Source organism: Falco peregrinus, chromosome 4, assembly GCF_023634155.1.
Source record: "Falco peregrinus isolate bFalPer1 chromosome 4, bFalPer1.pri, whole genome shotgun sequence".
Classification (NCBI taxonomy): Eukaryota; Metazoa; Chordata; class Aves; order Falconiformes; family Falconidae; genus Falco; species Falco peregrinus.
The window spans coordinates 32235353-32248164 of record NC_073724.1 but is presented as its reverse complement, the minus strand read 5'-3'; the positions used below and the strand labels follow the sequence as shown (position 1 = coordinate 32248164).

The 12812-nt window shown below is 40.6% G+C and overlaps 1 protein-coding gene across 1 annotated transcript in view; it reads right to left on the bottom strand.

Annotated features, from left to right (window-relative positions):
* SMS (spermine synthase) overlaps positions 1-12812 on the bottom strand; it is a 48719-nt gene that overhangs the window by 30947 nt on the left and 4960 nt on the right. The gene's annotated exons all lie outside the window — the stretch shown is intronic.

Genomic DNA, 12812 nt, shown 5'->3' with positions numbered 1-12812 from the left:
TGAGGCAAGTATCATAATTTTTGCTTCACAAACAAAACTAAGCCACTATTAGTCATGCAATATGTCAATAGTGTCAAAAATAAAACCGGGACTTAGTCTATCAAAGAAATCACCTGGCATAGCCATATTATGGAGCACAGTTTATAACCACATGCTTCAGCCCTGACACACTGTTCCCCCATGCCAACTTTTAAAGAGTCATTCCCAACGTAACTATTTTGTTTTACTCCCTACAACCAAATGCATGTACCTTTGAACCAGCAAGTGTTGCTTGCACATGTTATCAGCAATTGTTTCTAGAACGTTTCCGATTTGTATCAGGCTTCAAACAGACGGACAAGAAAGCCTATACTAAACACAAAGTTCAGCTCATCTATCACCTCTACACAACTCCACAGTAGACGAAGCTAAAAAAGCGACTTCTTGAAACCTGTGTTTGCCCATCTGTAAAGCCTGGACTCAATTATCCCCGCATGTTTTAACCAGACTGAAATAACAGATAAAACATTTAATTTTCTTCAACACAAAGTGAAGAGCAAGCCAATTCCCCAATAACTTGTCAAGGGTATTTAATAAAAGTGGAAAGGACCTGCACTTCTTACTGCTCTTACTATCTGATTTTGAATGCATGTTTGAGAATTATTTGCTTTACATCTACACCTTCCTCATTAACTCTCCATGTTGCAAGTTAGGGTGAAATACAACCAAAAATAGCACCATTGATGATTTTTACCCTTAATCATTAAGGACCCCACACACAGTCCGCTACCACTGTGAAGCTTGTTTCCTTCTCTACCCTCCTGTCGAATTCTACATCACTTGTACCAGTGATTTTTTACACTTCCTATCCAGCATCAGTCAGGTACCACCACAGCACAGGCAGTAATTAAGGATTGGAGTACAGAGTTTATCTGCCCAGTAACCATGGTTACAGCAGTAAGCGGCCGCCAATCAAGCCAACATGTTTTTGGGACATCAAAAGTATAAAAGAAATGGGGCCATAATTACAGCCACAGTTCTTAAACTGGTTCCAGTCCCTGCAGCTTTGTACTGGGAAGGGAACTTTGCACCATTCACTTTAAACTTGCAGCTTCTGCAAGTGTAAACACATCACCACTCTTTTGGTGAGGATCAGAGCAGATGCTTCAAGGCCAGTATATTCACAAAGAATTCTTGCCACTTCAGACATGTGGTCCCCTCTTCTTGCTTGACATTTGCTTCCTTGCCCCACTCCTTTACCTTCTCCCTCATCTTTTACAAAACCCATACTCACGTCCTTCCCTTAACATATTTCTCATGTCACCATCACATCAAACAAAATAATAATGCATAGCATACCCTTCCAGGCCAGCAAGCTGCCATGAAACCAGAACTGAACCAGTATGCAATTAACCCCCAGACCACTTCTTCTGCAGCTCCTACAAGGTACTGAAGTAGGAAGACAGAGAACAGAACCTGGAAGAGCTTAAGTGCTCATACCACATTTAGTCTATCTGCCTTTAACAGCTTCAAAGATTCCTGCTAGGTGTGTCTGGGCAAAGACTGCAGCACAAATCACAGGTATTTTTCTGCTCCATGAACATACTAATCCCTCACAAGCTGCTCTTCATTCAGCAGCAGACTTCTTTGCTAAGCAGCCAGGCACAAGCTTCATTTGAGCTCTTCCTACTATGCGATTAAGTTTAGGAAATTAAACCAACAACATCCTCTTTTATCAGGTCTCCTTTTGGTTATACCACACAAGATTTGCCTTGGAGGGCTACTTATTTCTCCAAAGTTGGAGTCTCCTTATTAAAATGTTTGAGGCATCAGTGGTTGCTTGAAGGCATCAGGAAGTTTCAGCAATCTCAGGAGCTCTCACCCAAAACCACTAGCCACCACCTCACTCCAAGCTCAGATATGCTGTACCAAGCATTGAAAAACAAAAAGGACAATGAGGATTAGAACAGTAGGAACACCTTTGAATCTAGATCAACACATTAATTCAGGTAGTCAATTTTTTGCTATTCAGGAACAAAAGGAAACAAACTCTGGTTATCAAGCATGGAATACTATTTGAAATATTTAGTAATTGTTTGCCAGAAGGAATAAAGAAGTCCAGAGTTTCAACTCCAGGGAACTGAAACAAAACCACTGTGTATAAGATTTGATATACATGGTTTTCAAGAGAGTTAATACCCTGCTAAGCCAGACAGTTTTGGCATCCCAGCATATTTGAAAAGATTACATGCAGCAGTTGCAGATGTTCTTCTGAAACTTCCACAGTAAAGCAGCCGTTATTTGACAGTGATCTGTGAACATGAGTGCAGCTCAAAGTCCAGTGTTACTGTGCACATCCAGTCTGGTCTCATGCACGCTGGCTAGCTTCACCCAGATACTCCAACACTGAGCTCAGTAATTTGCTATTGAGCCAGACCATCTCTAAAAATATTCTGGTTTAAGACCTCCTCATACCAGAGGCTTGACAAAATCTTAGTAAGCTATGGGAACAGATTAGCTCTCATTTGAAAATATTCACCCCATGACTTTGAATTGTTTCCTCTAGCAAGCCAGAATGTAACGGAACCAACAGGACACATCAAAGCACTTATACTAAGACTTGGAGGCATGTATTTTTCCCTTGGTAGCTGGACTTTCAGCAGAGACAAGTGAAGAAAAAAGGGAACTGCTTTACTAAGAACACATTAAAGAGTTAGTGTATATTAGGAGCTAAAAAGCAGAAAATGCTAACTGTAAACAGCAACCCAACTGGAATATTGTTTCAGTTCAGAGTTTAAATTAATTATTTCAATATATTAAGTCACTGTGCAGTGCAAATATGAAATTCTCACACAGGCACTCTTCCTGTCACCTACAATTCTTCAAAAGCCTTACATGAAATGGAAATATGCAGAGACAAGGTGGAAGAGTGTCAGGTACAAGGGACAAAAGGAACACACCTGGCAAGAGATTCACTTTTAGGCAGGTGAGGTCCCGGGGCAGTTTAAGAGAACAGCAGGAGGCTGGGCCTTCAACCTGCTGCAGCAGCACACCTGACAGCTCTGGCACAGAGCCCACCAGAGCCAAGTCAGGCCACTCACAGTGTCTCCCTCCACCAACACTTATTGGAAATACAGTAACCAGGCTTATAAGTGTTATAAAGGAGTTCTTGCTCATAGACTAATCTGAAACATTTTTCCAATGCCAATATTGTATCTCAATCTTAGTCATGGTAAGTCTCCAGAATTAGGAGTGTGCTGCAGAAGTGTTAGGGAGCAAAATGTTCATAAATTTTAAAATCCAGTGCCAAGGAGAAACTTCAAGCTCCAGTGCTTGTATTTCAATGCCTAGATTTCCTTTAGGCAACAAAAAACCAAGTGGAGAAATAACTGGGGAAAAAAAAAAAAAAAGAGGGACAAAAGTTACCACAGTTTATGGAAAGCAGACAGTCCCTGACTACTAGCTCCCCCTCTCCCCCATACATGAAAGTATACAGTAATACAAGTAACTTGCAGATAACTGGTTGTTGTTTAGTCATCAACTCCTGCACAGCAACCTTTTTCTTACAACTTGAAAAGTTCGGAAGAATTGCACTCCTTTTATCCTGGTTAAAAGCATCTGCCTGCGTGGAAAACGAGTGCACAGAGCACACTAGTGTTTCAAAGAAACTATCCAGGCAAGCTTCCACAGAAATATCACAGACTCAAGAGACTTCAGAATGACAGCAGATGCCTAAAACAGGTCCTTTTCCTTCAAAAACTACAAAATAAATCCATGCCTCACAAAAATGAGAGGATCCCCTCCAAGCACAACCCAAAGCCCCCACTTTCACTATTCCCAGGTCAAAGCAGCTAGCTTTTGCCTGACATTAACGGATACAGATGAAAACCAACTAGCTTTAGCAACATGCAACTCCCACATATTAAGTTTGGAAGTCTCCTGTCAGAACCCCGGCACAGAAGAATCCTTTGTTTTGTCCTTGCCAGCTATGTGAAAGCAGAAAACAGCAGGAAGTAGAAATAGATACTAAAATTATTCCTTTCAATCAACATCCACCAGTCAACTTTGTCACGTTGACTTATGCACAGAAATCAATGAATCATGCACAGCATGAGGAGGCTTAAAAAAAAGGGGGCAGCAGGTTGAAATAGCCAGACTATTCACCCATCCATGAGAAAACTAAGTCTCCCTGCGCACTCACTCCATTTCATTATCCTGTATTACAGGAGATCAAGAGTAGAACGCTGCTTTTTCCTGAAGTTTCCACAGAACATCCCCCCTACACTCTTACTGTGAGGAGTTCCAGCTACATATTGAATACGGCTAAATCAAGCCATGCTATGCCACAACAGCAAGTGCATGAAGTTATCAGCATATCCATGTAATCACCAGTCAATACATATCACCAAGTGCATTCAAGTGTCCTTTTAGAAATTATGGGTAAAACCACCATGAATCAGAATGAGCTCTCAGTCTTGAAGATACCAGTTACCAAAATGAGAATTCAACCCTCATTCTTACCCTGCACTGCCACCACTTTGTATCAGTGCAGGGTGCCTCAAAAAATACACACAAAATACACCCAATATGATAGCAAATCTCTCTGCCAGACACAAGAAGTTTTTAATGCACTATTTGCAGCATTTCTGAGAACATAATACTTTTTCTCCTTATACCCAGGTAAATACTCTACATTCCTCTTACAATAACCTCCTCTCTTCCGATATTCTGCAGAACTTAAATTTAACCCACCCCTTCCCACACATGTTCCACAGCTACCAGCCACCCTTTCCCCAAAGCATCCAACCAACAAGGAACCGAACTCCAGATGTTTTAGTGTTGACCAACACCAAGCTAAAATTGCTCTGTCACCAGAGTGCTCCCACCCTCTCTTGTTCCTGCCTCTTCATTCACACTTGCACACAAGATGTGACAGGGTGGTGGGAAGCATTCAAAATAAACTGCCAACATGGATTTAAAGAGCTAATGTTGATATTAAAAGGAGAGAGGGAAGGGTGAAAGAGTGCTTAAGCCAATGGTGTGACCATGCCCCTGAGCACGCCTGTAGTTCACCTGAAGTCTGACTTTTCTACTTGAAAGTCAATTCTATGTACATCCCCTCTGGCAAGTCACGTAGCTACCACAGAACAGGAGACATCATCCAACACCCTGCTCAGAGCGGGATCAATGACAGCAGGTGACTCAGGGCCACAAGCAGTCAGGTTTTCACTGTCTCCACAGACAGATTCTACTGCCTCTGCAGGTAACTTGTTCCCATGTTCAACCACCCCCACAATGAAAAGTGTTTCCTTATGTTCAGATCAAGTACCATGTATTTCAATTTCTGCCCACTGTCTTGTCTCTTGTCCTGTCACACAGGGCACAACGGAGCAAAAGTCCAGCTTGATCTTCTCAGTTTCCCGCCCCCCCCATCAGATATCCTACATATTTTTATATATAATTTGACATGGTTTAGTGACCGACTTGGTAGTGGTTAGGTTAACAGTTGGACTCTATCTTAAGGGTCTTCTCCAACCTAAATAAATCTGCATTGTTAGAATCCTCCTGAGCCTCCTCTACTCCAGGATGATTAGCTCCAGCTAATCTACCCTCTTTGTATGACAGATGCTCCACTCCTTTAATAGTGTTTATGGCCCTACACTGGGCCCACTCCAGTAGGACCAACACTCTTGTACTGGAGAGCCACCACTGGGCCTAGCACTCCAGATATGCCTCAGTAGGGCTGAGTTGAGCAAGATGATCCTTAAGTGGAAGGCAAAGCTGTCCCTAACCTATACTTGTGTATAGGGCCATTCTTCCAAGATGCAAGACTTGCCATTCCGTTTGGTTGAACTTCATTGGGTTCCTGCAAGCCAGTACCTACAGTGCATCAGTTACCTCCCAGTTTTGCGTCATCTGCAAGCCTAGAAGGATGCACTCTGTTCCAATGCCCAGGTTATTAATGAAGGTACTGAGGTGCACTGACCTACTATCTCCCCCTCCTTGAGAGCACAACCACTGACTGGCCTCCAGGTAGACTTTTTGTTGCTGATCATCTCTTGGACCCAGCAGTCTGGTTTTCAATCCACCTCATTGTGGATTTTAACCTGTACTTCCCCACTTCATCCATGAAGATATTATCAGAAACAGAGTTGAAAGCCCTACTAAAGTCTAAATAAATAGCAATCACTACTCCTGCCTCCTCCATCTAGCCATTATTTCAACCACAGAATGCTATCAGGCAAGTGAGGCATGATCTCCCCTTCACAAATCCATGTCAGCTACACCCAGTTTCTAGCCCTCAACAGGCCTGGAAATAGCTTCCAAAATTCACTCCATCACTTTCCCAGTTATTGATGTAAGTTGACTGGCCCTCAGTTCCCTGGATCTTCCTTCTTGCTCTTTTGAAGACTGGAGTTATACCGATTTTCTTTCGGTCTTAGATTCTTCACTCAGATGTGCGAAGAAAAACCCTGCAGGGTCACACATCTACAAGGAACAAGGAACCTAGTCCTGGGTAAAGAGCACCACACACCTTCCATAATCTACACCCACCTTCTACCCTCATGTTCCCCACATGTAGGGATCTCCCAAAGTTGACTTGTCTTCCCTCTGACACTTGCCATAACGAGGTCTGTGGAAACACAGATTCAGACAAAGGAATGCTGGAGGGAAGCTACTTCAACCTTCCCAAGACCACCTTTAAAAAGCTCAACTTTTTCTTGCAGTTTCAAATACACTACTGTAACTTTAGTAGTAATAGTGACCAAAGCAACAAACCATATACAGGGGCTTTCAGATGACACTAGCACACACGCATTTTCTAGGATGCCCATAGAGTAATGTATCACCTTTATAGAATAAGAAATACCTTGAATCTTTGTCCAAATCTCCAATCTTAATGTAAAGAGAACAGACCTACACAGCCTCTTTTCCCTAGTCCTTTATACAACAATAAAAATTCAAGTTCAGGCTACACAATCAGCAAGTCATTACTTAAAATGCTAAGTGAGAACTCAGCTAAAAGCAGCTGTACGAACAACGAACAGGAATGGTTTTGCTTCAACTTCTGCAAGCACTGCAAAGCACGTGTATTAAACAAAAACATAACTCCGACATGCAGGCTCAGTAACATAAATCACCTTTTTCCCCCGCTTCCTCCTCTGAGCTCTGATAAAAAGAGATTCAGTGCTTTCACAAAAGCAGGGTAAGATTCCCTAGTCACCTTTAAGGGAAAACTCTACATAAAACTAAGTTTTGAGCAACTATAGGTTTATCAGCTCCATCCACTCCCGTAATGGAAAAAATACAGTAACATAGTTACTCCTTCAACCTTCCTCTACTCAATTCGTCAAACTAGGACAACAAAAAATTTAATTTACTGTATATATAAAACCAGAAGCGATCTTTTATATTGAATATCCCATGTTGTTTTGTGAATCTGAAGCTCCCGATTTTTTCTGTAAACTCAGCCTCAATAAAAATACATTCCAGTATCAGTGAGGTTTAAGTCTTATGTTTCCTTGAAGCATGAACAGTAAAATTCTTGATACTGGATTACAACATTAAAAACAACTATTACCAAATTGCAGAAAAATGGTACTGTAACATATCAAAGTACCACCAGTAAGCACATACAGAGTAAGAATAATCTTATCAGCCATGACCTGTAAGGTATCTCACAATTTGAAATTCAACACATGAGAACAGCAGGTTTGGCTCCACATTCAAATGGAAGTGATGTGTCAGAACACTTCCACTGGCAGCATTTAAAAGGCAATACTCCATTTCCACCTAGTCATTAAGACAAAAGCTTCTTTTTGAAAAGGTTAAATTGTGAACTTCTGCTAGAAGGACAGATAATGCAGTCACAATAATTTAGTATTTCAATACATGCAATCACAAAACACCACAACATGGAGTTTAATTAATTGGCAAGAGCAGAACATCAGGTTTACTGGACTATGTCACAGCACTCTCACTATCTCAGTTTGCCATGACTTTTCAGTCAAACACATAATTTAAATAAGGAAGTAAAGAATGCTAGCAAGGTTGGGTAGTTTTATGCCTCATCACATATGATCTCTGGTACAAATGCTTTATTAGAGACAAGAATCCTTGATACAAGGAGCTTTTCTTGCTCTAACATTACTTTTGCTGCACATCAAACCTGCAGCAGAAGCTGAGCAACCGTTAATGTAAAAGGGATTCAAGTATGCAACTATCTTTGTCATTCTTTCTTTAAATGAATGCTACATTCCTAACAGCATTGGTCATTCGACATCTATTTTATGGATTGGTGTTAATACATGCTTTTCAGTGCTTTTGGAATACATCATGGGCATGCACCCAGGTAGAGGATACAGCAGGGGAAACACCAGAGTAAAGGGGCAGAATGAAGAAACCAAGAAACAAAGATTTTACTAGTAGCACAAAACACTCTTCAATTTTACTTTTCTCCCCTTAACAGGATAGCTTCAGGTGAGCCGAACTGCAAAGCATCAAAATAAAACTATGTTCTCATGCTTTAATATAGTCACTCAGCCGATGTAAGTGTTACCAAACAAATCATTTTGCTTGATTAAAGCAAGCACACTGCACATTGGAAATTAGGTAGACTAGCAAGTCTTTTCAAGCACAAATGAAGATGCACCACTGCAACATAGATTTTAAAGAACCAGAAGAAAGCATTTGCTACTAATTTAGAGCTCATTTACACATGAAGACTAACTTAAGATTTCATGTTGTTAACAGGAAAGTACTACATTAATAAAATTTAGTCAGGGAGCATTTTTTTTCCTGTCAGCCCACAGACTGACTTCCCCAATAAATATATTTTTGACTTCTGGGATATCATCAGAGCCTTAACTGAAGGCAGAAAGATTTACATCCTCAACTGGTCAGTAGGATTTATCCATCTGGGTGAACTGTTACACCCAAACTTGTGCACAGATTATTTTAAGTCATGCAGACCAATTCAAAGGCTTAAAATAAATCAGTTAAGTGAAGCAGCTCAGCTTTGTTATTAAACTTTCATTACACGTAGCAGTAAATGCATCTACTAGTCTCCAAAATTCTGCCACCCAGAATCTCTACCCACTCATTAGATGAGCAACACCAGCCAGAGTTCAGAAGGACAGGAGGTATCAATGCCCTCTGCATTATGCCATGGTTCTTGCAGAGATTCCTGTAGGAGCCAGGATGCATTGTCCACAGAAGTCTCTCTCAAGATAGGTACCAGTGCAAAGATACAAGCACAATCAAACACAGACACTGACCTACAGGAGAGCTCAATTATTATAAGCATCATTATTAAAATACCCAGAGACAGGAAAATAAACCTTTCGCTCTAACAGTGGCTGACTACAGCAGAGCCAGCAAAGTCAAGTTTGTAGCATGTATGAATGTGAAACTACTTGAAAGGAAAGAATTAAAACAAAGGATCACCTTCCATAATCTACCTTGATTTTATTCACTTAAGTTTTTGATTATCATCTGACATGACAAAGGAGTTAGTGTTTCCAGTGCTCTATTTCCCACTTTTCCTGGCTTGCTTACTGCACAAGTACAGGGCTTGTGGATTCATCAGCATCCAAAGGCTCACTCTTGACAACTCCTGCATCACAACACACTTAGTGAAGTTTAAAAAGAGCCCACCACAGGAACCTATAAAGGGGTTGTTTTTGTTGTTTGGGGGTTTTTTTGTTTCGTTCCCCCCCCCCCCCCCCCCCGTTAGCTTTTGGCAAAACTTTTAGAAGCCCCTCATTGCTGCTGAAAGTACTTGAGGCTATTTTCAGCTGGCTTTTAGAGGAATGTTTTTCAGTTAGGTAGGGCAAGTCCTACAAGAACATTCCACAAGACAAAAAAAAAAAAAGTTTAAGACACCAAACATGCCGAATTCCTACAGCCAGGACAACTCTGAAGAAGAAACTATTTAAGTACTGCCCCTTCAAAAACAAAGCCAGAGAAAGAAGTAACGAACTGCCCAATTGCTATACCTTTCCTATTGATCACATGCAGAGCTAAAGAATGTTTCAGTCTCCCCCATTCACTTTGACATTTATGATTTATTTCTGTATTTTGATAAAATATATGCTTCAGGAGTACTTCTACACCTGGCATCTAATTGCAGCTACTTGTAACGTGATATCCTATTACAATTAACAATAACTTTAATTCTGGTGATCTGTTCTGCACCGTTTCCAAAGTCCTGACACTCTGCTAGCTCTAGAAGAAAAAACATTTATAGGCCTCCACAAGTTAACAGTGGCTGGCATTTCTGTACACCACATTAGTTTAAAAAGTTTAACTTTTTTCTTTCCCCAGTCGCTACTTTACCCTGTAAGAGTCTTACAGGTTTTTCTATTTCATAGAAATCTACTGTTCGAAACCACACTTACTTCTCTAGAGACAGACATGAAATATTTGTAACATTCTTCTGGACAGCCCACAAACAGTATTCTTTTACAATTTAAATATCTAGGTCTCACAATAGACTATTCCAGATTTGCTGCTTGGTCAAGTTTAATTTTGCTATTGAAAGACAGCATTTCACTAAACTTCTTGCAACACTTCATCGCAACAGTTTATCCGAGCTGATCAGTAGGTGAAGAGGTAAGCCAAAGGCATTTGCAAAACAACATTCTCAAACATAAGTTTGGCATACCACCTTTACAGAGTATTTATGCCCTGAGAAAACTTATTTTGTGATACATAGCTTGAGCTTTAACATCAACAAATGTTTCAATGCCTCAGCTCCACTAACTTCATTTGACTCTCAGTAATACATAAACTGAAGTCTATCAGCTGGCATACAAAGATTGTTCACATTTTAAACAGTACAACCTGCTGAAACGTCTGTAGCCCTTCCATCCAGAAAAGCAGTAAATGTGAAAACGTACTTGGGAACAGCTAATACCAGCTCTCCTGTTCACTTACATCTCTCAAGCCACTTTCATCACCTGGTACCAGACCACCTTCTAGAAATATATTAAGCAAAGCAGTTAGTACATGTCATATACACTTTATTCTCCTTCCAATGATTTTGCTATTAAAAAGGCATGGTCAGTGACATGTACCTGAAATAAAAAATATTGATGTTTCAAAAGCAGCCTGTATGTCCTATAGAAGTTTGTTCCACAGCTTCAAACCAGACCATAATGGAACACACCTCCCATGTTGTTAACCTTCACCTTTGCAGGTGACAGCTCCTTCATGTCTGAGCAAGCAGCCATTCAGTACTAGACATCATTCTGGAGAATCAGATCATGACATTCTCAGAGTTCCATTCATAAAGCATTTTAATCTTCAAAACTAGAAACCAACAAAAGCAGGGAATGAGTTCACGGAAGTTCTTACTGCTAAAAATGGAAAGCTATTAATTCCTGTATTAATGCCTCCTGACAAGCCTCATTTGTGTTCCGACACAAAGCAGGCCAGTTCTTAGTCCAGGCCTGCCAGAACTAGACTACGGAGACCTGCAGGGTTCAGCTCAAAACAGCTCAGCCAAGAGCACAGGCTGAGCCCACACCGCTGGCACAGGCTGCTAAAGGAACACAACTAAACCAGACCTATTCCTGAACCACAGCTGCAAGCTAGCTGCAAACTTTAGCCAAGGTTGATAATGAAGTTGCAAGCTCCAGTGGCATTTGAGTCTTGTTTAATCTTTATTTACATGGTCTTCACATACAGATCAAGTCGGCAAACATTCTGGTAACATACCATAAAAGAAGAGATAAGCCTATCATCCACATGTCACCACTGTAATCAGATGTTTCAGCACTTCAGACAGCCCAATACTTGACAGAACCAGTTAAACTGAGCTACAAGGCTCAGAGATGCCATTCCCCCACAATGTATTTTTACCGCTGACTGCAGCCAGCTCCAGTCATAGAAGCTGAACCTGCCTCATAAGAAAAATAAAGCCCTAGCATCACTAGTACATTAGGCCAAAACACTAATTACAGAGACTAGTAATTTTAAAATAACTCTATATACAGCCAAGTGCTCCAAGGTTTTATTAATGAGTTTTTAATTTATAATTTTAGAAACTACCGAATATTTAGTATTAGTTGGAGCCTTTCTCCTTCACAAACAAGAATGACCAACCCATGGAAAAACTCTGGAAGCAACATCAAATTTTCAGTGCCAGTCACCTCTTCCTGCTTTCTCTGCCATTTCCAAACTTAGTGCAGGATGAACCACGACTCAACAGCTACAACTGCCGATTATCTGCTTATTAAGCTAAACCAGCACCAATTTCAAATTGTCTTTACTACAGCAGGATACAGCTCACATGAGCAGCTGAACTCATGTACAATTTTCAAAGGTAGAAATTCAGGCAGAGGTTTCAGAGATGGCAGACAGGAAGAGCCAGTACAGCACTCCTCACTGTCATATAATTCTCTTAAACACTCCTGTTTCTGGGAGACTGTCCTGTCCAAAAAGCATTTTTTTAATTAGTCCTTGAAAGTTAAGAAACTCAACTACAAGGCTCCAAAGGGATGCAGAAATAAACAAAGCCTTGTCAACTCTTTCCCCTCCCCAAAAGCTTAAATCAGCACTGTCAGGAAGCAGCACATAAAATTACCGTCCTGCTCTATGAAAAGTATTAAGGCTTCCAATCAAAACAAAGACAAGAATCAAAATATTAGCATAACTGCATGCAGTTCAAATATTTAACAATTTGATAGCCTAAGTAAAAGCTTCAAACACTGAAAGAACATTTCATGGAATAACTTATATCTTATAATCAACATTGTTTCAGAACACAACATGTATGAAAGCTATGACCTTTCAAGGACGTCAAACACTGGAATATACCATGCAGTATT